At 46.6% G+C, this 27,815-nt stretch overlaps 1 protein-coding gene across 1 annotated transcript in view; it reads left to right on the top strand.

Moving 5' to 3' along the window:
* Window positions 1-27,815, top strand: part of smg6 (SMG6 nonsense mediated mRNA decay factor) — a 280,547-nt gene that overhangs the window by 184,816 nt on the left and 67,916 nt on the right. The gene's annotated exons all lie outside the window — the stretch shown is intronic.

Raw genomic sequence — 27,815 nt, forward strand, 5'->3', positions numbered from 1 at the left:
TTTTGCTTGTGCCTCAATATATTTTACTCGGCACAGTAAGTAAAGCTAGATGTAATTCCCAACGCTTTATAGAGTTGTCAGCATTACTTTGTTGGATTCACATACTGTGGATGTTCTAGTAGACTCAGACATTTAGATTGTGTGGGAAATTGTTGCTCCACAACAGTTCAGTTGTAGGCTTCCCCGATGGATCATTAAATGTAGCCAGTGAGTAGTTGAGCAGCAGGGTGCCAGGTTCCATCACCGGTCTCTTAAATTAGCTGTTCTGAGCTAGGCCAGTGGCCTTAGGGAGAGGGAAATCTGCTGGTATTCCTACTCTTCTTCATTATCCGAAGACTCCTGCTAAAAGTGTGCACATGTTGGGTTTTGGGTGAGTACAGAATACTGCTCCGCTGTGAAACCCTCTGTAGTTGAATAAGTCTTTGACACAGTCTCTGCTGAAATGATGAAGGGTTCCAATGTGACACGCACAGTGACTGAGATTTCCCCGGTGCTGTGATAGCTCGTCATTCTGTTATTAATAACCTTGTTACCATAAGAGCATAAAGCCCCCAGCGAGACTAGCCCATCCAGCTCATGAAGCCAGTCAATCCAGAGTCCATGTATGATTAATCTGTCATGGGTAGCCCTCTCCCTACCACCTCTTTTAAGAACACACTTTGCTATTTACCGCAAAATTATAAACATACTTTACACACCAATTTACTTTTTTTTTCATTAATAACGTGCAACAGAAATCTTCCTCTCTCCTTCCCTGAGCTCCCCTAAAATAAATCATCCAAAGCTCTCCACCACTGGGGTGTGCCTCACATCATGTTCAGTCAGGCCTGTTGTAGACAAATTGATGGAAATTGATCGCTGTGAACAACTCCATTATTGTTGTAATATGCGGCTACCAGGATGGTAGAAGGTGAACGAGATGCATTTTTTGGTCTAGGAATTCCTATGTTCCTATCTCTTTCTCTTTCACCTTCAATCCCTTTTCTCAACAGATATCAATTTAGTTCTCTTTTAAAGGTGTAAATTGATTACAAATCAGCTCCCTTCTCTGGGGGTCTGTTCCACATGTTCCTCTGGGAGGGCATCTAGTTTCCAACCTTGCTCCAGGCTTGTGAATGTTGTCCTTGGTTCTTCCAATCCTATGCGCCAAGCTTGCTTACTTCAATCTTGTCCATACCTTTCATTATTTTGAAGATCTGCACCATATCTCATAGAATCTTACAGCACAGAAGGAGGCCATTCGGCCCATCGTGCCTGTGCCGGCTCTTTGAAAGAGCTCTCCAGTTAGTCCCACTCCCCTGCTCTTTCCCCAAAGCCCTGCACATTTTTTCCTCTTTGGCTTTTCTTCAGCAAAAATAAGCTTAATTGTTTGACCTTTTCCTCATAATATAGTCCCCTAAAGCCTGGAATCATCCGAGTCACTTTTCTCGGAACCCTTTCTAATGCTTCTATTTCCTGCCAAACTGCACGCCATACTCTAGGACTGGTCTCAGCACTGACCTGTACAGTGTCCATACCCTAGTACCCAATTTACTTTATTGCTAATTGTCTCACACTCATCTGATCACTCCCAAATGCTTTCCCTTCCCAGCCTCTAGCAATGGAACCCCTTTGTTGGGCTTTTTTTTTGTTTATAAGTACTTCGGATGGTTAATCCTTCCCTGATTTTTATTTGTAATTGTTGCCCTTTAAGGGGAGGCACTTGTACTCCTGGGGGAGTTGGGATTAACCCTGTCCCATGATGGCCAACAGCCTTTTTTGAAATCAGACTATTTCATGTTAAACAGAGTTAGCGAGTGAGTGATTAAGGGGTATCAGTTTTTGGAACCAGACCAATGGGCTGCAGGGTCTTCACTGGTCAGTCACTTCTTATGTTCCTATGCATTCTTGCTTTTTCTGATATGCTTAGCTTACATTTATGAAGGTGGATCCCGGCATTCCACACAGCTCCAGGCATTCCTCACGGATCCCAGCCTTCTTCAGCGATGCTTGTGGATCCCAGCGTTCCTCAAAGGCCTCAGAGATACATGTGTTATTTTCAGTTCTTGGGTTGGAACTGAATTAGAGTAATTGATGCTAACTGACCTGAGTTTGCTTATTGACCAAGTGTCCAATCTGGTTCATAGAATCGTAGAATGGTGACAGCCCAGAAGAATGCCATTCGGCCCATCGAGCCCATGCCAACTCTCAGCTAGTCCCACTCCCTCGCCCTTTCCCCGTAGCCCTGCAAAATGTTTTCCTTCAGATACTTATCCAACTCCCTTTTGAAAGATAAGATTGAGTCTGCCTCCACCACCCTTTCAGGCAGTGCATTCCAGATCCTAACCACTCGCTGCGTAAAAAAGTTTTTCTGACGTCACCTTTGGTTCTTTTGCCAATCACCTTAAATCTGTGTCCTCTGGTTCTCGACCCTTCTGCCAATGGGAACAGTTTCTCTCTATCTACTCTGTCCAGACCCCTCGTGATTTTGAACACCTCGATCAAATCTCCTCTCAATCTTCTCTGCTCCAAGGAGAACAACCCCAGCTTCTCCAGTCTATCAATGTAACTGAAGTTCCTCATTCCTGGAATCATTCTCATAAATCTTTTCTGCCCCTTCTCTAAGGCCTTCACATCCTTCCTAAAGTGCGGTGCCCAGAATGGAACACAGTATTCCGGTTGGGGTCGAACCAGTGTTTTATGCAGGTTCATCATAATTTCCACACTTTTGTACTCTATGCCTCTATTTATGAAGCCCAGGATCCCGTAAGCCTTTTTAACTGCTTTCTCAACCTGCCCTGCCACCTTCAATGATTTGTGCACACATACCCATCTGTAGATGGCCACTGCAGACAACTAGTGGAGTAAATTATGCGAACAGTCCCTGGACACGCGACACTGATTTCTGACACTCATAACAGAGTCAGAAAGCTGTAACAGAGTAAATAAGTAGTCAATGTTGATTATAATTAAGGTAACGAGTTGTTATGTTTAGTTTCAGGGAATGTAAATATGGTTGCTATCCTAGTTAAGTCATTAGTTTCAACTTAATATTGTCTCCGAATTCCTGGGAGATTTAGAGGTAGCCCTGCTCTGTCTCTGTAATGTCCATTTTGGTTTTATTTTCTGAGGTTCGAAAGGTAGGGGTACAGTTCAGAACCCCTAGATCAGGCAATCTCCATGGTGATTACCTCGCTCGTTCTAGCACCCAAAGGAGAAACTGCCTCCATCATCCCAATGACTACTATAACAACACACAAACAAAGGACCTGATAAAGTGAGGGAGATCCTGAAGGGATATCTGTCACCCTTCAACTACAAGAGGAGGATTAATGATTTAACAAAAATTGGGCTTAACCCTAAATAATCTGAAACGTGTGTGGGTATGAGACAGGCTAGGAAACAAAATACTACTTTATTATTGAAACCGAGATGAACAAAAATTCTAAAGTATACATCCCAACGGGACTGTGCTACACAGGTTTCTAGAAATATGAAGGGATGTGAAAACTTCCTTGCTATTCCTAACTCTCTGCCTCTTAGTTGTATAATCAAAGGTTTTCCTGTATCCACCCACGTGCTCGCATTGGCTGCTGTCCAGACCCAAGCTCCCCTCGATCAGCCTTCCTCCAGCTCTGCTTTATGCTCTTTCCCTCTCCCACCTCCTCCTTCCTTCAACTCCCTTTTTATCCCCTAAGCGCCTCCTTTTTTCTTTTATCAACATTTCCCCCCCACCCCCCACCCAATCTTATCCTACTGCACAGATGAGCTTTCCCCTGCTGCCACCACCACAGCACAGCTCACTTGTTAATGAGCTCACCTTCCCTCTGCTTCACCATCAGAGCTCAGTGTCATTCGCAACTCCTCAGATAATGAAGCAGTCTGTGCCCGCATGCAACAAGACCTGGATGACATTCAGGCTTGGGCTGATAAGTGGCAGGTAACATTCGCGCCACACAAGTGCCAGGCAATGACCATCTCCAACAAGCGAGAGTCTAACCACCTCCCCTTGACATTCAACGGCATTACCATCGCCGAATCCCCCACCATCAACATCCTGGGGGTCACCATTGACCAGAAACTTAACTGGACCAGCCACATAAATACTGTGACAACAAGAGCAGGTCAGAGGCTGGGTATTCTGTGGCGAGTGTCTCACCTCACGACTCCCCAAAATCTTTCCACCATCTACAAGTCACACACCATCCTGACTTGGAAGTATTTCGCTGTCCCTTCATCTTCGCTGGGTCAAAATCCTGGAACTCCCTCCCTAACAGCACTGCGGGAGTACCTTCACCACACGGACTGCAGTGGTTCAAGAAGGCGGCTCACCACCACCTTCTCAAGGGCAATTAGGGATGGGCAATAAATGCTGGCCTTGCCAGCGACGCCCACATCCCAGGAACGAATATTTAAAAAAAACCTTTCGCCCCCCCCCACCACTCCTTCACCAATTCTCTCTAGCTCCCAACTCCCCCTCCTTTGGGACTTGCACCAATCATGGCACTGCTGCCCTGCTAAACAACTCCCTCAATTCAGTTTCCAACACCCTCGTCCCAACCAAGTCAGTCACCATCTCTCATTAAAATCCATCCATGGGGTCTCTGGATTGAGTTGGATCAAGGTGACATGCCTGGCAATGGAAGATTGGAACTGACTCAAGCCTCCAAAGCAGATTTGTTAATCTGATACCCAAGCCAGGCAGGTTGACGGGACTCTGGGGTACTGATGACCGTTGACCAACCAGCCTGGCTCGTTAATGGGACCTGGTGGGGGGTTACAGATCTGCCATTGGAGGCTGGTCAAACTCCCACAATCTCTGCGCATAGTTAGTCCCTATGCATTGGCCAAAGCTCTCTGGATTTATGCTAATGTGATTTGGCCCTATGGGCAGAATTTGTGCACTTTATATTGGGCAAAGTGGAACTCCTTGTGTGGATTTCACAGTAATTTGGCTCAGATGTGAATAAACATGGGGATTGATTTCTATCAGACACCCAGCTGATCACAAAAATGCTGAATCCTCCCTATGAGCTGACGTAACGTGGCAGTATATACTGTGTTCTTGATTCCCTTACAATTCTGCTTTCAAGCTGCAATGTAAACCCCTTCATAATGTATGCAACACTTATATCTTTGTAAATCAGAGGGCCATTTCTCAGTAAAACCACCTCTTCCTGTAAGCTGACCTAATAACACCTTTGTCCCATTTGAACACACCTTGTGTGCCATCATATGTCCCTGAGTTGCGCACGCAAAGCCAGTGGTAACAGCAATAGCTAACGGCAGAAGTGGAAGCAAAAAATTCCAGTGGAAAAGCTGTGTGGAACAATGAAGCAAGTTAAACGCTGTCTGTTAGAAGGAGTTACATTTGAGGCAGCAGCACTGCTTTGGATTCAGGTGGACTATGAAACTGATCAAAATTCACCCAACTTTCTCGTGTGCTTTGGTCATTGTTGTCTCAAATCAACTTTTTTTTTTTTTATTGTCATTGTTAGTGCACAAGTGCAGTACAACGAAATGTAGGCTTGCGGCTCCCGAGAGTGTACATTTGGATTAAGACATTTTAAACATTCAACATACATTTGGCTTGTAGTATATTACAGGTAGACTATCCTTTATCCGAAAACCTCGGGACCAGCCGAGTTTCGGATAAAGGAGAATTTCGGATTTCGGAAGGTGGGTCGGCGGGGGGTCGTGCGCACGACTTACGCTGACGCTCAGCGTAAGTCAGTCGGGGTCGGGGCCGGCGGGGTACGCGGGGGGGGGGGGGGGTCGGCGGTTGTCGGGGCTGGCAGGGTCCGCGGGGGGGTCGGCGGTTGTCGGGGCTGGCGGGGTCCGCGGGGGGGTCGGCGGTTGTCGGGGCCGGCGGGGTCCACGGGGGGGTCGGCAGCTGGCGGGGTCGGCGGTTGTCGGGGCTGGCGGGGTCGGCGGTTGTCGGGGCTGGCGGGGTCCGCGGGGGGGTCGGCGGTTGTCGGGGCTGGCGGGGTCGGCGGTTGTCGGGGCCGGCGGGTCCGCGGGGGGGGTCGGCGGCTGGCGGGGTCGGCGGTTGTCGGGGCTGGCGGGGTCCGCGGGGGGGTTGGCAGTTGTCGGGGCTGGCGGGGTCGGTGGTCGGCGGGGTTGGCGGTTGTCGGGGCTGGCGGGGTCGGCGGTTGTCGGGGCTGGCGGGAGGGTCGGCGGGGGGTCGTGCGCACGACTTACCCTTTATCCGAACTTCCGCAACCGGAACCCTCTAAAAACCGAAGGTTTTTTCGTTCAGCATAAGTCGTACGCACGACTTACGCTGAACGAAAAAACCTTCGGTTTTTAGAGGGTTTCGGTTTTCGGAAGTCCGGATAAAGGGTAATCTACCTGTAACATAAACATAACCATAATAAAGTCTCTGTCTCTACCTTGTGCTGATCAGCAAATCATACACTGCAGTGCTGACAACGGTCTCGGTCTGTAATCGGTGTCATCGTAACACAGCTATCAGTGCTGTTCCGATGGTCTGTGATATAAAAAAGGGATGGAAAGTACAAACTTACAATTGAGAGATTCAAAGAAATAAACCTTTAGAGTGCATCACTCGAAGATAAAGTGAGCCACTTAGTTTCTCTGAACAATCCCCACATCTTAAGAGTCATTGCTTTCCCTTAGGTTGGAATGGTGAGCCGGCGGTGACCCAGTTAGAATATCTTGCTTCCTATTACCTGGACAGGTTGTTATCCAATTTACAAAGAACTCTATAATCCCATGAATCTTTACTTCAGTCCTAAGTCTTTTGTGAGGAGCCTCAACAAATGCTTTCTGAAAATGCAGACACAAAACCAACAGCATTTCCAACAGCCCCTAACCTAGCTCTTGCATCCTCAAGGAATTCCTGGTTATTGTGAAGCCTTATTCCTTTCATTTATTGCTATTACCCTTTATCCTCTCGAATCACCTCCTTTAAAGGAGGCTGAAGTATTTTCTTGTTATAGATGTCCCAGGATCATGCATTTCAACTTTCCTGAAGACTGGAATTACTTTCCGGGGATAATTGTAGCCTAGCTCGCCGGGCAGGCACCCCACGGGAAGGGACGGGGCGCGGCTTTACACCCCGTCCAATATTACTCCACACTGACTTCAATGGAGAGTGAAATCTGGCGGGGTGTAGACCAGAGTTGCACCCGATCCCATTGGGTTAGGTTAAAATTGCCCCCTACATGTTTTCCATTTTATATAACTTGTATTTTCTCCCCATCGCTCGGGTCACTCACTGACCTTGTGCCAATAGGCAGCCTGCTTGCTGGCTTCTGCTGATGGTGCTCAGAACTGGACGCTGGGAGACATGTGACAATGGCCCAGTGTTTGTGCTTCATCTGCTGATCTTTCTCTACCTTCCAACAACGACACGACAGAAATTGGGAACTCAGGGATGGTTTTTTGGCTCATCTTCCACCTTTGAAAGAACTTTGCAAAACTGCCCGTATAGCATTGCTTCTGCCCTCACGTCTCTTGGAACTTACAGTAGTATTCTTTCTGGGCCTGCCTCCTCCTCAATCTTGGTCCCAATTTGTTAATGACATCTGTGATTTCAGCTGTAGCCCCTCCCGACTCAGTCACAGGACTGTGAACACTACCACTGCCAGCCCTAGTCAATACAGAGGCCAAAAAACCATTTAACAGTCCACTCATGACATAGGCCTCTCCCATAGTCTCATTCAGTTAAATTCTTTGCTCTGATCATACCCTTTTGCATTGTAATTTGATTTAACATTCTGCATTTGGCAGTCGGCGCCATTACATTTAGGAACATAGGATACATAGAACCAGAGGGGAGAAGAGGACAATCTTTTTTACGCAGCGAGTTGTGATCTGGAATGCACTGCTTGGAAGGGCAGTGGAAGCAGATTCAATAATAACTTTCAAAAAGGAATTGGATATGTACTTGAAAAAGAAACATTTGCAGGGCAATGGGGAAAGAGTGGGACTAATTGGCGAGCTCTTTCAAAGAGCCGGCACGATGGGCCGAATGGACTCCTTCTGTGCTGTGTGATTACATGAACAAAACGTAGTGTAAGAGAATTTGGAATGGGGAAATACCTTTAATGCAGGTGATAAAGTGTGACGTGAAACAAGAGAATTTATTGCTTTTAGACCAATATGGGCTCAATAATGCTTTCCTGTGGCAAACTCCTTTATGAATATATAAAATGGGGTAAAAGACTTGCAAAGACTTATCTGTCAGGGCTTCTCACTTCAGGGGCAGTGAATTGTTACTGAGAACCTGACTTTAAGCATTGTGGAATGGTCAGCTTCTCAGCATCTAATTTTCGTGCAATTCAGTTATAAATTTGTTGAGGCCCGACAAGAGGCCTTGGAAGCTAATTGAATGTAGAGATGGATTTGTCGCTGAAATTCTCAGAAATCAAACCAAGATTCCACAAACTGCGCACTAGCAGCAAACAGGCTCACCCTACTCACTGAGATATGGGTGAGTCATCAAGTGTTCTCTTATGTTCATTCAGTTGCATAGAATCATAGGATAGTTACAGCACAGAAGGAGGCCATTCGGCCTGTCGAGCCCATGCCGGCTCTCTGCAAGAGCACTTCAGCTAGCCCCACTCCCTCGCCCTTTCCCCGTAGCCCTGCAATTTTTTTTTCTTTCAGATACTTATCCAACTCCCTTTTGAAAGCCGTGATTGAATGTGCCTCCACCACCCTTTCAGGCAGTGCATTCCAGATCCTAACCACTCGCTGAATAAAAAAGTTCATTCTTATGTCACCTTTGGTTCTTTTGCCAATCACCTTAAATCTGTGTCCTCTGGTTCTCGACCCTTCTGCCAATGGGAACAGTTTCTCTCTATCTACTCTGTCCAGACCCCTCATGATTTTGAACACCTCTATCAAATCTCCTCTCAATCTTCTCTGCTCTAAGGAGAACAACCCCAGCTTCTCCAGTCTATCCACGTAACTGAAGTCCCTCATCCCTGGAAGCATTCTCGTACATCTTTTTGCACCCTCTCTAAGGCCCTTCACATCCTTCCTAAAGTGCATTGCACAGAATTGGACACAATACTCCAGTTGAGGTTGAACCAGTGTTTTATAAAGGTTCTTCATAATTTCCACGCTTTTGTACTCTATGCCTCTATTCCTGAAGCCCAGGATCCCGTAAGCTTTTTTAACCACTTTCTCAACCTGCCCTGCCACCTTCAATGATTTGTGCACAAATACCCCCAGGTCTCTCTGTTCATGCACCCCCTTTAGGATTGTACCCTTTAGTTTATATTGCCTCTCCTCGTTTTTTCTATCAAAATGTATCGCTTCACATTTTTCTGCGTTAAATTTCATCTGTCCACCCATTCCACCAGCCTGTCTGTGTCCTCTTGAAGTCTATCACTAACTTCCTCACTGTTCACTATACTTCCAAGTTTTGTGTCATTTTGCAAATTTTGAAATTGTGCCCTGTACACCCACATCATTAATATATATCAAGAAAAGCAGTGGTCCTAGAACTGACCCTTGGGGAAACACCACTGTATACCTTCCTCCAGTCCGAAAAACAACCATTCACCACTACTCTCTGTTTCCTATTACTTGGCCTATTTCATATCCATGCTGCCACTGTCCCTTTTATTCCATGGGCTTCAACTTTGCTGGCAATGTGGCACTTTGTCGAACGCCTTTTGGAAATCCATGTACACCACGTCAATCGCAATGCCCTCATCAACCCTTTCTGTTACCTCATTAAAAAACTCGATCAAGTTGGTTAAACACTATTTGCCTTTAACAAATCTGTGCTGGCTTTCCTTAATTAATCCACACGTAGGTCTCCTTTTTGGTCCCTAATCGGCCCTTCCCCTCCTCTTACTACCTGTTTACTATTTATATGCCTATAGAAGACTTTTGGATTACCTTTTATGTTGGCTGCCATTCTATTCTCATACCCTCTCTTTGCCCCTCTTATTTTCTTTTTCACTTCTCCTCTGAACCTTCTATATTTAGCCTGATTCTCAGATGTATTCTCGACCTGACATCTGTCATACATGCTCTTTTTCTGCTTCATCTTACTCTCTTTCTCTTTCATCATCCAGGGAGCTCTGACTTTAGTTGCCCTGCCTTTCCCTCTAGTGGGAATGTACCTCGACTGTACCCGAACTATTTCCTCTTTTAAGGCAGCCCATTGTTCCATTACAGTTTTGCCTGCCAATCTTCGATTCCAGTTTACCCGGGCCAGATCCGTTCTAATCCCACTGAAATTGGCCTTCCTCCAGTTAAACATTTAAACTCTAGTTTGCTCCCTGTCCTTTTCCATAGCTAATCTAAACCTTATGATACAATGATCACTGTTCCCTAAATGTTCATCTACTGACACTTGCTCCACTTGACCTACCTCATTCCCCAGAACCAGATCCAGCAATGCCCCCTCCCTCGTCGGGCCAGAAATGTACTGATCAAGAAAGTTCTCCTGAACACACTTTGGAAATTCTTCCCCCTCTCTGCCCTTTACACTATTACTATCCCAGTCTCTGAGGATAGTTGAAGTCCCCCATTATCACTACTCTATAGTTCTTGCATCTCTCTAATTTCTCTGCAAATTTGCTCCTCCATATCTTTCCCACTAGTTGGTGGCCTATAGAGTACACCTAGTAGTGTCATGGCAGCTCTATTATTTCTTAACTCTAGCCATATAGATTCTGTCCTTGACCCCTCCAGGACAGCCTCTCTCTCCAGCACTGTAACATTCTCCTTGACCAATACTGCCACACCACCTCCTATCTTTCCTTCCCTATCTGAACACCCTATATCCAGGAATATTTAATACCCAATCCTGCTCTTTTTTTGAGCCAGGTCTCCGTAATTGCCCCGACATCATATTCCCATGTGACTATTTGTGCCTGCAGCTCACTTACCTTGTTTACTGTGCTTCGTGCGTTCACATACATACACTGTAAACCCATCTTAGTCCATCCTGTATTCTCTCTTAGTTTGACCCCACCTAATACCTTACTATTTCTTACTTTAGTGCTCTCTGCCTCTCCCAATCCTTTGTGCCCTTTGTTTCTCCTTTCGAATGCTACATCCTGGTGCCCATCCCTCTGCCAACTTAGTTTAAACCCTCCCCAACAACACTAGCAGACCTCCCCATGAGGATATTGGTTCCGGCTCTGTTGAGGTGCAACCTGTCCGGCCTGTACAGGTCCCACCTCCTCCAGAACTGGCCCCAGTGCCCCAATGGAATCTGAAGCCCTCGCTCCTGCACCATCTCTCCAGCCACGCATTCATCTGCTTAATCCTCCTATTTCTATACTCACTCGCACGTGGCACTGGGAGTAATCCGGGGATTACTACCTTTTGAGGTCCTGATTTTTAATCTCTTTCCTAGCTCCCTAAAATCTGCCTGCAGGACCTCATCCCTCTTTCTACCTATGTCGTTGATACCGATATGGACCGCGAACTCTGGCTGTTCACCCTGCCCCCTCAGAATGTTCTGCAGCTGCTCAATGACATCCTTAACCCTGGCACCAGGGAGGCAACATACCATCCTGGAGTCACGTCTACGGCCACAGAAACGCCTATCTGCTCCCCTAACTATTGAATCCCCTACTATTATTGCTTTCCCTATCTTCATTCTCCCCACCCTGTACAGCAGAACCACCCGTGGTGCCATGGACTTAGCTCTGGCTGTACTCCCCAGAGGAGCCATCGCCCTCACCCAGTACTCGGAACAGAATACTGGTTGGTGAGTGAGATGCACTCAGGGGACTCCTGCACTACCTGCCTGATCCTCCTCTTCTGTGGCGGTCACCCATTCCCACTCTGCCTGCGCACTCCTTAGCTGCGGGGTAACCACCTCCTGAAATGTGCTATCCATGTAGCCCTCAGCCTCATGGATGCACCACAGTGACGCCAACTGCTGTTCAAGCTCCGAAACATGGAGCTCGAGCTCCTCCAGCCAACGACACCTCCTGTACACATGGTTGTCCAGGAGTTCCCACACGGCACAGGATGTGCATTCCGCTGGACCGAGCTGCTCTGTCATGTCTTTATTTATTCAACTATTAACTAACTTTACAGAAACTTAAGACTAAGATGTATCAAATTCAAGTTATTAATGTAATATATTAACAGTTACTAATTTAATATAGTATTGACAGTTACTATTTAATATAGTACAGGAAACTCTTTGGTATCCGGCACCGACGGGACCAGGATGGTGCTGGTTGATTAAAAAAAAATTCCGGATAACGGAGAGGTATATCTACCGAGACTGTTTTTAACAAACAAAAATAAAAAAAATCAAGAAATGTGCAATATAATTGGGTACTCACCTACAAAATGTTGTGTTAAGTGGATGGTGGAAGATGCTTGATTAAGTACAGTAATGCCAGTTGAGGGTAATCCATAACTCTTTAATTACTTAACAGTAAAACAAAACTTATAAACGACTGTATACTGTAGTTTTCGGAGTGAGAATTGTGCCGATTATTAGAGAGGTCAGGTGCCGGTTAAACGAGAGTTTCCTGCATTGACAGTTACTAATCCCCAGGCTCCTGCTTTATCCCTAACCAGCTATTTAACCCCGGCCCCTAACTTAAAGAGAAAAAAGGTGTGATCTTTACCAACCAATCATTTACCAGCTATCCTGTGATGTCACTCTGTTTTTTTGAATCGCCACTCAGCTCCCTTTATGCTGCTGCCGCTGTCGCCGCTCCCGCTCAGGTCCACGCTCTGTCCTGGGCCTTCTCCGCCTCTCCCTTTATGCTGCTGCCTCCGCTCCCGCTCAGGTCCGCACTCTGTCCTGGGCCTTCTCCGCCTCTCCCTTTATGCTGCTGCCTCCGCTCCCGCTCAGGTCCGCGCTCTGTCCTGGGCCTTCTCCGCCTCTCCCTTTATGCTGTTGTCGCCGCTCCCACTCAAGTTCGCATTCTGTTTAAGAGCTTTGCGACAGTTTACTAAGTTAAAGGCGCTATATAAATGCAAGTTGTTGTTGGTACTGTGCTATTTATATTGTTTTCTATCATAAATGTTAGTCGAAAAAATTAAATCCTCTTGTTCTATGCAAAATACTATTTTTTAGTAAGAGGGCGTGCATGGGAAGAGGCAGGGCTCAACAAAACAAGTTTGGGAACCTCCAGTTTACAGCAATTTGTTCCTCCCAGGTTTGGTACAGTTTGACCAGTTTTGAATGGCAGTGTTCTTCGGTCTTTGGAACCTACCTCAGTTTGGTTCCATTCAACTCGTCCTTGTTTTCCAATCTGTGCCATCGTCCAGGTTCAAGATTTGGGTCAAATGTTATGGATACTTCCCAGAGATGCACACAACACTTGTCTGTGTTTCTTGATGTCGCACAGCTTTCAAAGGGGCAAGTCCTGCACCAAGCTCTGCGGAAAGGCTCAATGTGACTGATATCCTGTAAGACTATTCCGACTACAGGGGTAGTCCAGGTCTTGTTTCCCCAGCCATAGAGCAACCTTGAATTCTGGCCTTGAGAAATGGCAAATGGCCTAGCTGCAAATCAACAGAAGGAAGGGAATGACTTGTGGGAATAGTCGGTGAAAGATGTGCTGGCCAAATAACATTCTGCATTATCTCATGGGTTCATGGAGAAGGATACCTGGTTTTGGGCTCCAAATTCCATTCAGTAGCATTGGTCACAAACCTACTTAACTTTGGTTTTGCATTTGGCTGTGATCAGTCGACACCCATTAAACATGGCAGTGAAGTGCCCACCCCTTCAGAGAACACTGGCAATGTTACCATACCAAGTGGCACACACTGCCATTCAAAGCAGTCCATTTTGAGCTGGCACCAATCGTGGAAGTGATCCGACACTACAGACGCAGAATGAGAAATCCTGGTTCTGACCAGTAATTCCCGGCATTGGCTGATTTCCCACAAGCTTCTGGCAGAGGTACCTCCCCTCGAAGAATGCCAGAAAGACTCCTTCAAGTATATGGCATCAGCTACATCTAGTCTTGCTGAACAGATGGCTTTTTTCTCCAATTAAAAACCATCACAATCCCATTGTTACCAGCAATTGGGACTGGAATTCTTCCCACTTGCCTCCAGATAATCCTCCAAGCTTATGTGGTAACAGGTACAGTGGTCCTGGGACCACTCTGTGCTGGTAAACGGCACAGTTTTAGGTGGTTAAACTCTAGCAGTACCCCACTGGGGGGTGTCTAGACCATGGCTCATGCCATCCTATGCCTCTGCTCTCTGGACATGGGCCAGTGGGTTGTGGTCTACTCGACATTGTGTGGATTGGTTTGGAGATGCTTAAGCAGGTTGTTTGGTTTCCACAACTGTCGGACTCCTGGTTGACCAAAAAGAATTGGGCAGCACCAGTCCCTACTGTCCAGCAGGCATTGAATCGTAACACCGCTACAGGCCCCTTACTGCTGATGCCTGAACCCCTCATTTCTGAGCTTCCAGATGTTTATCCATCATCTTTGAAGATGAGCAGGCTGAAGGAAGGAAGGAGGGAGGAGGAGTACAGCTGCCTGGGGTCTCAACAGACGGAGCTGGGCTCCAGCGTATCTTTGTCCTTGACTCTTGAATTTCCTTTGAGGAGTACAATCCTCGCATCACTGCCTGGCCAGGCCTCCAGGTGCCGGGGAGTCTAGCTGTCTGTACAGACTCTGTTATGGATCTGGTATGTGTATCAGCTGAATGTTGGCTTTTCTTTCTATGTGGCCAGTCTGTGGAACTATTTGGGAGTGTGTGACTCATGCTGTTGCTTTGCCATCGAGACCTGATAGTTACATAGGGTTCCTGTGGCAACACAGGAAGTCCTGTTCCTGCAGCCCATTGAAAACCTTTCAGTTTTCCAGGTGCAAAGTATGGGAAATAACCCACACTAGCTGAGATATCTATCTTCTATTGGATAGTGAAAGAATTGATGCATAAAGCAGGTGGGTCTGTGCCCGTACGACTCTCCAGATGTTTAAGGGTGCTGGGTAAGGTTTATTAATAAGTCAGCTACCCAAATTAGCAGTTATACTGGGTTTTATGGCATGAGTTCTAGAATATAAAAATTGAGATGTAATGGTGAATCTATATAAAACCTTAGTAAGATCACAGTTGGAGCACCGTGTGCAGTTTTGGTGAATTTTGATCAGTTTCATAGTCGACCTGAATCTAAAGCAGTGCTGCTGCCTCAAATACAACTCCAAACACTAATGGAAGGATGTTGAGGTGAGGCAGCACAGCACGTGCAGCGCAGATTCACTAAGATACTACCTGGTATGAGGAAATACAAATCCAAAGACTTGGAAAATTGGGGCTGTTTTCATTTGAACAGAGGAGATTACAGGGCGATTTAATAGAGGTGTTTAAAATATTATGCAACAATTCATTTAAAGGGGATCGCAGGGCACAAAGTGGGACAGATGTTATGAGAGATGACAAAAGGCAGGGTTGAAGAGGTAGGTTTTGAGCAAGACTTAGGTTCCCAGCCCCCTGTCACCCATAAGTGTGGGCCCAGAACGGAGAGAAACAAAGCTGAAAGTGCAAGTTAGAAAAGTAGTCAACAAAACTAGTAGGAGGCAGAAACAAAGGCCAACAGTAAAGAGGGTCAAAGTGCAGAAAAATATTAAAAGTTGAAGGCACTTTATCTAAATGCACATAGCATTCGCAACAAGGTGGATGAATTATTGGCACAAATAGAAGTAAATGGGTATGATGTAATATCCATTACAGAGACATGGTTGCAGGGTAACCAAAGCTGGGAACTGAATGTTCCAGGGTACTCAGCATTTAGGAAGGACAGACAAAAAGGAAAAGGAGGTGGCGTAGCACTGTTAATAAGGGATGAAATCAGTACGGTAGAGATAAAAGATCTTGGCTCGGCAGATCGTGATGTAGAACTGGAATCAGTTTGGGTGGAGCTAAGAAACAGCAAAGGGCGGAAAACATTGGTGGGATGTGTATAGGCCACCAAACAGTAGTGGTAATGTAGGGCACAGTATCAATCAAGAAATTAGAAGTGCATGTAACAAGGGCAATACGGTAATCATGGGGGACTTTAATCTACATATTGACTGGGCAAATCAAATTACCACTAATGGTGTGGAGGACGAATTCTTGGAATGCATGCGAGATGGTTTCCTGGATCAGTATGTGGAGGAACCAACCAGGGAACAGGCTATTCTGGATCTGGTACTGTGTAATGAGAAAGGGCTAATCAATAATCTTGTGGTAAAGGGGCCTTTAGAGACAAGTGACCATAATATGATTGAATTTTACATTAAGTTTGAGAGTGATGTAGTCCAATCTGAAACTAAGGTCTTCAATCTAAACAGAGGAAACTACAAGGGTATGAGGGACAAGTTGGCCATGGTAGATTAGGAGACTACACTAAAAAGGTATGAAGGTGGACATACAATGGCTAACATTCAAGAAAAGAATGCATAATTTGCAACAAACATATATTCCTTTAGGGCATAAAAACCCAAAAGGAAAAGTGATCCAACCATGGCTAACAAAAGAAATTAAAGCTAGTATTAAGTTAAAGGAGGAAGCTTATAAAGTTGCCAGAAAAAGCAGTCAGCCTGAGGATTGGGATCTTTTTAGAAATCAGCAAAGGGGGACCAAGAAATTGATAAAGAAAGGGAAAATGGAATATGAGCACAAACTAGCAAAAAATATAAAAAAAGGATTGTAAAAGCTTCTATAGGTATGTGAAAAGGAAAAGAGTGGCGAAGGTAAATGTAGGTCTTTTACAGTCAGAGACGGGAGAATTTATAATGGGGAATGAGGAAATGGCAGAGAAATTAAATAAATACTTAGTTTCTGTCTTCACGGAGGAAGACACAAAAACCTCCCAGAAATACGAGAAAACCAAGGGTGTGGCGAGAATGAGGAACTTAAAGAAATTATTATTAGTAAAAAAAAACGGCACTAGCAAAATTAATGGGACTAAAAGTCGATAAATCCCAAGGACCGGATGACCTACATCTTAGAGTTTTGAAAGAGGTGGCCATTGGGATAGTGGACGCATTGGTTGTCATCTTCCAAAATTCTATAGATTCTGGAACGGTTCCTGCAGATTGGAGGATAGCAAATGTAACCCCGCTATTTAAGAAAGGAGGGAGAGAGAAAATGGGGAACTACAGACCTGTTAGCCTCACATCAGTAGTTGGGGAAAATGCTGGAATCTATTATAAAGGATGCAATAACTGGGCACTTAGAAACTAATAGTAAGATTGGGCAGAGTCAACATGGATTTATGAAAGGGAAATCCTGTTTGACAAACCTATTGGAGTTCTTTGAGGATGTAACTAGTGGAGTAGACAAAGGGGAACTGGTAGATGTGGTGTATCTGAATTTTCAGAAGGCCTTCGATAAGGTCCCACACAAGAGGTTGGTGATCAAAATTAGGGCACATGGAATTGGGGGTAATTACAGGGAGGAGGTCCAGCATCTCGTGAAGTGGTGCGCCGACAACAACCTGGCCCTTAACACCAAGAAAACAAAGGAAATAATCGTGGACTTCAGGAAGTCCAAAGGCGGAAGTCACACCCCCATCCACATCAATGGGGCGGAGGTGGAAAGGGTGGCCAGCTTTAAGTTCCTCGGAGTCCACATCACGGAAGACCTCTCCTGGTCCCTCAACACCTCCTCTCTGGTGAAGAAGGCCCAGCAGCGCCTATATTTCTTGAGGAGGCTGAAGGGATGTAATCTGTCACCCCCGATCCTCTCTAACTTCTACCACTGCACTATAGAGAGCATCCTGACAAACTGTATCACGGTATGGTACGGCAGCTGTAGCTCCCATGACCGGAAAGCCCTGCAGCGGGTAGTCAAAACTGCCCAACGCATTACCGGCACCCGTCTACCGACCATAGAACATATATATCAGAAACGCTGCCTACGGAGGGCATGGTCCATCATCAAAGACCCTACCCACCCCAGCCACAGTCTGTTCGCCCTCCTACCATCTGGAAGACGCTACAGATGCATTCGCACCCGTACGACCAGATTTAGGAACAGCTTCTTTCCCAGGGCTGTCATCCTACTGAACTCCACAAATAAACAATAAAGCCTGCACATCTGCCGATGCACTTTATTATGGTCATATTTATGCTAATATATATGTACAAATGTATGTTGAAATGTTTAAGTGTCCTAATCCAAATTGTACACTCTCGGGAGCCGCAAGCCTACATTTCGTTGTACTGCACTTGTGCACTAACAATGACAATAAAAGTTGATTTGATTTGATTTGAATATACTAGCATGGATTGAGAATTGGTTAACAGACAGAAAACAAAGAGTAGGGATAAACGGGTTTTTTTCAGGATAGCAGGCTGTGACTAGTGGGGGTCCCGCAAGGATCGGTGCTCTGGCCCCAGCTACTCACAATCTATATCAATGATTTGGATGAGGAGACTAAATGTAACATTTCCAAATTTGCTGATGATACTAAGCTAGGTGGCAGTGTCAGATGCGAAGAGGCTTCAAGGGGATCTCGACAGGCTCAGTGAGTGGGTGAGAACATGGCAGATGGAATATAATGTGGATAACTGTGAAGTTATCCACTTTGGTAGACAAAACAGAAAGGCAGAGTATTTCCTAAATGGTGAAAGATTGGGGAATGCAGATGCTCAAAGGGACCTGGGTGTCCTTGTACATGAGTCACTTAAAGTGAATGTGCAGGTGCAGCAAACCATTAGGAAGGCAAATATAATAATAATAATCAACTTTATTGTCATTGTTAGTGCACAAGTGCAGTACAACGAAATGTAGGCTTGCGGCTCCCGAGAGTGTACACTTAGATTAAGACATTTAAACATTCAAAATTCATTTGGCTTATAATACATTAACATAAACATAATAAAGTGCATTGGCAGATGTGCAGGCTTTAGTGTTTATTTGTGGAGTTCAGTAGGATGACAGCCCTGGGAAAGAAGCTGTTCCTAAATCTGGTCGTTCGGGTGCGAATGCATCTGTAGCGTCTCCCAGATGGTATGCTGGCCTTCATTACAAGAGGATTTGAGTACAGGAGTAAAGAAGTCTTACTCCAATTATATAGGGCCTTGGTGAGGCTACACCTGGAGTACTGTGTACAATTTTGGTCTCCTTACCTAAGGAAGGATATACTTGCCATAGAGGGAGTGCAACGAAGGTTCACGAGATTGATTCCTGGGATGGTGGGACTGTCGTATGAGAAGAGATTGAGTAAACTAGGCCTGTATTCTCTTGAATTCAGAAGAATGAGAGGGGATCTCATTGTAGCATACAAAATTATTACAGGGCTTGATAGGGTGGATGCTGGGAGAATGTTTCCCTTGGCTGGGGAGTCTAGAACCAGGGGCCACATCCTCAGGATAAAGGGTAGGCCATTCAGGACTGAGATGAGAAGAAATTTCTTCACAGAGGGTGGTGAATCTTTGGAATTCTCTACCCCAGAGGGCTGTGGAGGCTCAGTTATTGGGTATATTCAAAACAGAAGTCGATAGATTTCTGACTAGTAAGGGCATCAAGGGATATGGTGATAGGGCTGGTGAATGGAGTTGAGGCAGAAGATCAGCCATGATCTCATTGAATGGCGGGGCAGGCTCGAAGGGCCGAATGGCCTACTCCTGCTCCTATTTCTTATGTTCTTACATTGAGAGGTTTAGGGAGAGAGTTCGAGAACAGGGGCTCTGGCTGAAGGCTTCCCCATGATGGTGGAACAAAAGGATGGTAAGCACACAGTAAACCAGGGATAGAAGAATGGAGGATCTGTGTTGGGACATATGGCTGAAGAAGATTACAGAGGGACAGGGGCCATCTGAGGGATCTGAAATTGAGGACAAGGATTTTGAAGACAATGGGCTGGGAAATAGGGAGCCAATGGAAAAGTAGATAAGGATGGGTGAGTGGAAGTTTACACCAGGTGGGATATGAGCAGCAGAGTTCTGGGTGAATTGATATTTATGGAGAGTGAGGAGGGCACTGGAGAAATTAAGCCCTGAAGTGATGGTGTGGATGATGGTTTCAATTCTGGAGGTGAGGTTAGGAGTATGGTTGAAGGATTATTGAGAGAGAGGTGTGGACAGGCGTCGAAGGATTCAGTGTTGGGGGAGTGAGATTGGGGTGTGGGCAGGCGATGTTACAGGCATGAAAGTAGGAGATCTTAATGATGGCAGGATATAAGATTTGAAGGTCACCTCGGTTAAAAAGGACACAGATGTACACCTCAGTGAGCAGTCAGGAAGGAGATGAAAGTTTGGCCATTGTTGAGCTGAAAAAATGTGGCTCGTTCCTGACAAGTAATGTCACAGCAGCACCTGATCCTGATGTAGAATTCCAGCAGTGGGGACTGTGGACCGCTTTAAAAGACATGGGTTTTTCAGTGCAATGATAAAAGAAACAGTGCTCTGTGCACAAAAGTTAGAATCTCCCCTAATCTCGGGAGTGGAATTAAACCTTCGGGATTTGAATCGAATTCCGATGTGTACCAGAACTGCGTGAGGAATTTCGACAAAGCATTTTAAAATTAGAGGAGAGGGGAGGGCGAGGGGAATAAACAGATACCCTCGCACAGAGACGGAGTATTGGTTGAATGGCCTGTGACCGCTTGAAAAAGAAGCAGGAGATTGTTAAATGATGTAAAAGCTCATCTCCGTGAGGCATTGGAGAGAAGCATTAAAGAAATGAAGGTGGTGTGAATAGCTCTGGCAGCGAGAGGCCCACCCAAGGAATAGGTAATAAAATGCAGCGGGTTGTCTCGGCTCGCACGAGTGGCCACCTGCCAGAGGGTTCTTGGCGCTCGAGGGACCATACCACAACCTTCCGGGGTGGGGGGTGTACTTCTGGTCGTCGCACTGTGCTGATATATTCCATTGCAATTTACATTATCCATTGTATGTCCAGGGTGCTGAACGAGGGTTAGATTAATAGCTGATTGTGTGGCTGTCTTTCTGGTTCAGTTGTTGTCTCCACATTCGACCTCCCGCCCAGTCTGCCACCTGGATCTCTTCTGACCTGGTGATGTTAGAAATAGTTGGATTTCAATACACAGATTTTAATCAGGAGAGATCCACTGAAGCTCCTTGTTATAGAAGTGTTTCTTTAAGTGGGCCTTTTATTTATATGTAACGATCCATCTCTCTGTGGTAAAGATGTTGCGGTAAATGTTGCTTCATTGCTGTAATAGTCCTCTCTCGTGCTTGCACCATCCAGCCAAGCAATGCGTAGAATCATCGAGATTACAGCACAGAAGGAGGCCATCTGGCCAATTAGTTCTGTGGCAGAGCTAGCTCTTCAATGTAGCTATCTACTCTAATCCCACACTGCGTATCAGCAGATAGTGAAAGTAGCTGATACAGCCTCAGACTTCAGTGGAGTGTGTGACTGCTGAGCTGATCATGTGAAGCTGCTTCACTTTGTATCTGCGTTGCTTGTGAAACCTGTAAGGTTGTTTGGAATGCGATGGCTATTAGTTACAGTAGCTCACACAAACATTATAGGGGCCAATTCGCAAAGGGGAAAGCAAGTGTAGGGTGAATACACTTTGTTTAGAACAAAATGGATATAGTCAACAAATATTGAGGGACTTTTTTTTGTGAAAATGTCAAAACTTCCCTCCAACCTCGCACGAAGGCCACTTCGTTACTGCACCAGTGGGGAGGAGTCCTGGGGTGGCTCCAAGTAGAGTAATGCAAGTGGTGAATTTAGACCAGTGTGAGAGTGGGTCCAGACACACATGACCCTGGGAAACCAAGCCACTGGCTGGGTAAACAGAGTACTGGTGGAGAAGGAGCTTGTGACGCAGTGGGTGGAAGGGAGCGGGCTGGTGGCGCGGTGGGTGGGGGCTGGTGGCGCGGTGGGTGGGAGGGAGGGGGCTGGTGGCGCGGTGGGTGGGAGGGAGGGGGCTGGTGGCGCGGTGGGAGGGGGCTGGTGGCGTGGTGGGTGGGGGCAGGGGGCTGGTGGTGTGGTGGGTGGGGGCAGGGGGCTGGTGGCAGGGAGGGGGGGCGGGAGGGAGGGTGGGTGGGGGCAGGGGGCTGGTGGCGCGGTGGGTGGGGGCAGGGGGCTGGTGGGAGGGAGGGGCTGGTGGCGTGGTGCGTGGGAGGAGGGGAAGGGACAAGCACTTTGGTCGATGGGCGGTGGATGACGAGTGGTGAGATGGGTGGGAGGGTTCTGGCGATGGGATGGGTGGCGAAGGGAGTGTCGGTGGGTGCGAGCGGTGTGGCAGTGGGATAGGTGGTGGGGGGACTGGTGGTGGGATGGGTATGGAAGAGACTAAACGAGCGGAGAGGAGGAACTAGTGTACAGTGTAAATGTACAGGACTGTTGCCCATGAGGCTCATAGAGTGTTTATTCTGAAAGATCATCAGCATCACATGATGAACTCCTGACTATGTCCCTCCCCCTCTGGTAATGATTGCCACTGTAGAAAAGGGTAGTGGTGCTTGTGGGGAAGAAAAGCAGTGACGACCAGAGGGGAGGGAAGTGTTGACAGCGCCCGGGGCAAAGTGGCAGCAGCGTTGGGCAGGGCTGGATGTGAAGGAACGCTCTTGACTCGGAATATAGATTTTAAATAAACTCCTATTTAGTGTTATAAAACAGTTAGTTTAGGACAGCGACCAGTTGGCATGTCCTCAACCAATATACAACACACTGGAGCACTGTGTACACAGTATGTGCTGAAATCGAAATCTAACTACACAGAGATTATAAAACAGTTCAACCTGGATTGTGCAGGAAATCAAAAATGCTATTTAGGAGCCTTCACCTAACGTGTGAAACCCTGATCCCCGGCAACAGCATTAAGTTGTTTTCTGACTGGGAAAGTTATTTATAATTAAATTCTTGCGTTTTGTAGTCTTTTGCTAAAAATACACAAGGCAGAGGAAGAGAAGGCTGAATCTAGGATTAGATGGGAAATACAAAGCCAGTTCATTGAGTTTTGGATTGAATTAGTGGGTCACATCCAGACTTTTAGGATGTGAGTAAGCCAATCCCTGAATAAAACAACCCAGAGGATGGGGCAGGGAGGCCATGCTCAGAATAATGGGTGGTAGTTGCAAGCTCCCCCCTTTTCCTCATGTGTTTCCTATGGCAATTGTGACCTGCATCTGGCCTGGAGGCTTACACCGATAGCATCAGAAACAGGTGGTCACAGCTCCAGTGAGAGAGAGAAAAAAGTTTGAAGTTTAGCCGACACCCTTCATAACCTCTGGAGGGTTTCTGTGTGGGCAGCCTGCCAGTAAAGCTTTGTGAAGCACAGAGCAACCCCAAGAGGAGCTTCTACAGACTCTTCATACACAAACACAAATAAATCTCCCCGGCTTGTGAACCCTGCAGCTCTGTATAAATCAGCCGAAAGCTGGAGTTCACTTCCACCAGCCGCTGTATGGGACTTGGCACACCTTCCCCTTGGCCTTGCTGTGTGCATCCTGTGTCCTGCGCACCACACGGCGCAGACTGCTAATGGGACGTGACAAGCTGCACAACAGCCTCTTGGCTGCCAGACTGCGATGGGGTGAAGCTGAGAGAATGGGTAGGCAGCAACTCCGCAGACTGACTGCTTCGCGGCACTTCCACTCCTGCCCTGCCTTTTAACCCTTTCCCCGCTACAGGGCGTGTGTCTGCACCTCATTCAGAAATGACAGCACAGCATTGGAAACTTTCCACTGCGCAGGCTCCCGCTCGAGTTTTGTTCTCTGGTACAACACTGCAGGGTCTCAGAAAAAAATGGCAAAACGCTGCAAGGCATTTCATGCTTCTTAGAAAGTGAAGTGTTTGGAGCCTTAAGAAGTTAACCTGTCCATCTCTGGGCAGCAGCAAACGGTATAATTAACAAAGGAAAAGCTGCCAATGTTAGAAGTACACGGCAGGTCAGTCAGCACCCATAAAGAGACAAGACAGGCCGGTAACATTTGGGCGTGTACCCTTCACCACAACTATCACATTAAACCTTTATTCCTTAATCATTATTCTTCAATGGGAAAAAATTATTTCATTTGACCAGTAAAAACTCCTCCACATGTGCTGGTTTTAGTAACACGCCATGAATAAAGCGCTTAATATTTTAGCTGTGACTCCAGTTAAAACCTATTGGTTGTTTTTCCATTATTTGGGCTGTAAAGGTTGTGGAGGAAGTGTTGTATCACAGGGCAGCCATTTGTATCTGGGCAGCATCAACTGGAGCATAACGCCACCTTCCTGTGGGGTGGGGGTGGGGGCGTCGGTGTGTGTCAGGGTATAGCCACTGTCCCCGGGAGGGGGAGGAGGCAAATCTAAAGCTGTCGCCACCGTTCCATAGAGGTGTATTTGAAGGCACAACTGCTATGTTGCGCAGGATGTATTTAAAGTTACAGCCACTGCGCTGTGGGGTGGTTTATTTAAAGGTACAGTCCCTGTCCTTTTTTAGGGGGCAATTGTTTTGTTCCCTTACTCCCCTCTAGAGTTTCCCGGCACTGTTGATCACAGGACGCTATCGGTGGCATTCTATAGCTGGGGGCAGGAGGTGATTGAGAGTAGGGGGAGGGGGTCTCCCATGTTTGTTAAATGCTGACCTCCCTCTTGATCAGCTCTCTGTGTACCTCATGTAGATTTTGACTTTCTCGCTGTCCGACATGTCAACATTGCTGCTCTGAGAATGGGCCATTTGACTAAAGGAGAACAGCTCTACATGTACCCAAGTACATTGAGCGCAGTGACTACTGTTACGTAGGCAAGCACAGCTGTCATTCTGTAACAGCAACACCCCACAAACAAAGAGAGATAAAAGAGCATTTGAACTGCTTTTTGGTGATATTTTAAATAGGAATGTTGGCCGGGTCTCTGGGAGAATTATGGAATGTTACTGCACAAAAACAGGCCATTTGGCTGATCAAGTCTGCACCGATGATTTTTTCCAATCTGGTCTAATCCCAGTCTCCTTAACGCTCCCCATATCTTCTAATATTCCCCCTTTTCAAGCAACTAATTTCATTTTAAAATGATTTATGGACTTTCTGCCTTTTTGGTATCAGTCCTGCTCTCCCCTGTTTGGAAATCAGATGTTCCCAGCACAGATCATTCCTGTCTTTCTGCTCGATATTAACACTGGGTTTGTGAGAGATTTACACATTCTGACCACTCCTCTGTAAATGATTTTTTTTCTGAACTCCTCTTCAATTCTTGAATTTGTGCCATCTCCCAACCAGTAGAAATAATCATTGCTATTTCCTTTGTCGTAACTTTGAAGATCCCTGTCAGGTCACCCCTTCTCGGCTCCAGTGCAGAAAGCTCTCATTTCTCTCTCCCTAACTCTAACCCCTCATCCCTGGTCCGTGAATCTCGGCTGCCTTTGTCCATTTCTTTTACATTGATCCCATAATGGGGTGGCAAAATAGCGCACAACACTCCAATCTAACTAAGGTCCTGTACAAGTTCAAGAATCCTTTGCTGCTCTTTGAGTCGTGCCATGGGATCTTTTACTGTCCCTGACTTGCATGTGGCGCCTCAGTTTAACGTCTCATCAGAAGGGCAACCAACAATCCAGGAAAAGCAAACCTGCTTTAAAAATACATTTATGGCCACACCTTTTACATAAATGAAGATTTGTTTTCTTAAATGTGCGTATCTGGTTTTTAAACTAGATTGCAACATCTGGGGAAGCATTGAGCAGAGGGGAGGGTACTTCATTCCCTTGGGAAGGAAGGGTGCCTCCAGTATAAGTGTTTGAAATGTAGGTTGTGACATGATTAACACCCCCACTCACCCCAATTTTAACATCAGACAGAAACACACACGAGTGATTTGTCCTGGGAGCGTGTAGATTGTCCTAACGCAGGAGAGAAGGGCAGATCCACAAGAGTGCCCGAGCAAATTTCAATCCATGTGAAGGGACAGTCAGCGACCAATTAGGGATCGAATATTCGGACACCCTTCATCAAATATTGCTATGAAAATCATTTTAAAAATGCGACAACGAGACTGTATGCATTTAATAAGCCAGATCTTTAAAATAATTGAATGTACAGATGAGGTGGAAGTCGTCGTCGTACGTGTCTTCACACTGTTCCCTTTGGGGAACTGTATGAAGTGGTGGAAGGATTTCTGGCCGTGATTAACGCTCCTTCCGTGACCGTAACCATCTTCGTACCAGCCATTAGGGTGGTTAGTCCTATGGCGGGAGGGTTTTACGGGCTCCCACAACCCATACGAGGAGGGGGGGGCCACCCACACCCACGGACGCAAGTATCCCGCTGGATGTCAACTCAGAATTTAGAGCCGGAGCTCCGACTCCGCTTGCCGGGACTGTCTGGAGCGGGGTTCGAAACCCTACGCCTTCTGGCCCAGCGGCGGGGATGCTACCGCTACGCCAAAGGCCCACTCCAGGTGGAAGTAAACAAGCTATTTAACTGTAATATGTAACACTAGAGCGCACAGGTACAGCATTCAGAAGGTTAGTTAGAAACCGCCCTGTTAAAGTGTGACAATAATCAGCCCTTGGCTCTGGATGGAGTGGGACTGATGGGAGTGACTTTCACTAAATTTACAATCGTACATCTACAGCCCTGCCCCAAACCAGTTTCCCTTCCAATTCCCATTGCTGTCCTAAGGACACTGACCTACACTGGGGTATGCCTCCATGAGGGCCTTGCCTGAGTAGCTGCTGCTCCTCTGGGTGTCAGTTTAGCTGTTGCACCATAAGAGGCATCACAGCTGAGTAACTCTGTCCCCGGCCAAAACCAACATACTTCGTTTGGCAAGACTTACTGGAAAGTGATTGGGAAGAAGAAAGTTCGCCAGCTGCTTTTTTTTTCTCCCCAACTCAAGGACACTGGTTAATGTTAGCGCCACCAGCGCCTTGGCCAGCTGAGGTGAGCTGGGATCTTCATGGTCCATGTGATTCTGTGCCGCATAACTTGATACATTGATTCCCCAGAGTGATGGGTGGAGGAGAGAGGATTTGTGATCTTCTATCACTATGTGCTACAGAGGGGAGGGAGATTAGTGGTCTAGAACATTATTTTTGTAAATGCCCCTTTAACAATATTGGAATCCTCTATTAGTTGGATGCCAGGGTGATTCCCAGTGGAAAAGATGGGTGAACAATGCAGTTCTGAGCCTCTGCTGCTGTCACTCTGTGACTGGACCCTGTGGTGAGGGGAGTGGAAATCAACCCCAGAAACGTCCCCTTTCACCCGGTTACCAGGCTTCACTCGAGGGCCCTTCCCTCCCCTCACCTGGCATGGCCCAGAGCAGGAAATGTGAACACCTAGCTATGTTCTGGCATAGTGCCAGGGCACAGTACCGCCTGAGTACAGAGCACTTAGCTAGTGAGGGGTTAGCCGTAACTCTAACCATGTGTGCAGGAGTCTGCAGCTGGCCCGAGGATGCACGTGTAGATAGTGCGGGCTCAGTTTCTGAGCTAATTCTGCTCCAATTCAGACTAAAAGTACTGTTGTTCATTCATAATCAGTACTCCTGCAATAAAATTAAATTCTGGGTTGCTGAAGCTCTCGACACACGTAGTTTCTAACATTTTCCCCCCAGATCCACATCCTTTCTTCACCCCTGCTCCAGCTGCGGCAGGCCTGGGTTGCACATTTCTCCACTTCTCGTCAGTGACTCTCCACGACTAGCTGGCAGGAAGTGTGAACTGAGTGATGCTGGCCAGATGTGTGTCCCTTGCTCCCACCACCCGCTTCCCGACAATGGGACCCCTTCCTTCACCATGGCACTCCATCTAGTGGCCTGGCTGAAAATTGACAGTTTGCCCCAAGTCATGACGGGTGGCATTAGAACTCAAACTTTCAACCTGATGTCACCTGGTTGTGAGCCTCCGGTGCTCTTCAGCTATGTGTGCAGTTAAAACACACAATCCTATCCAGCCACGTCAATCTCTGGTAAAGACCACTGTTTCCTTTCTCATTTTCTCCCTTCCT

This window comes from Somniosus microcephalus, chromosome 22, assembly GCF_052327205.1.
Source record: "Somniosus microcephalus isolate GS21.2 chromosome 22, FLI_Smic_1.0, whole genome shotgun sequence".
NCBI lineage: Eukaryota > Metazoa > Chordata > Chondrichthyes > Squaliformes > Somniosidae > Somniosus > Somniosus microcephalus.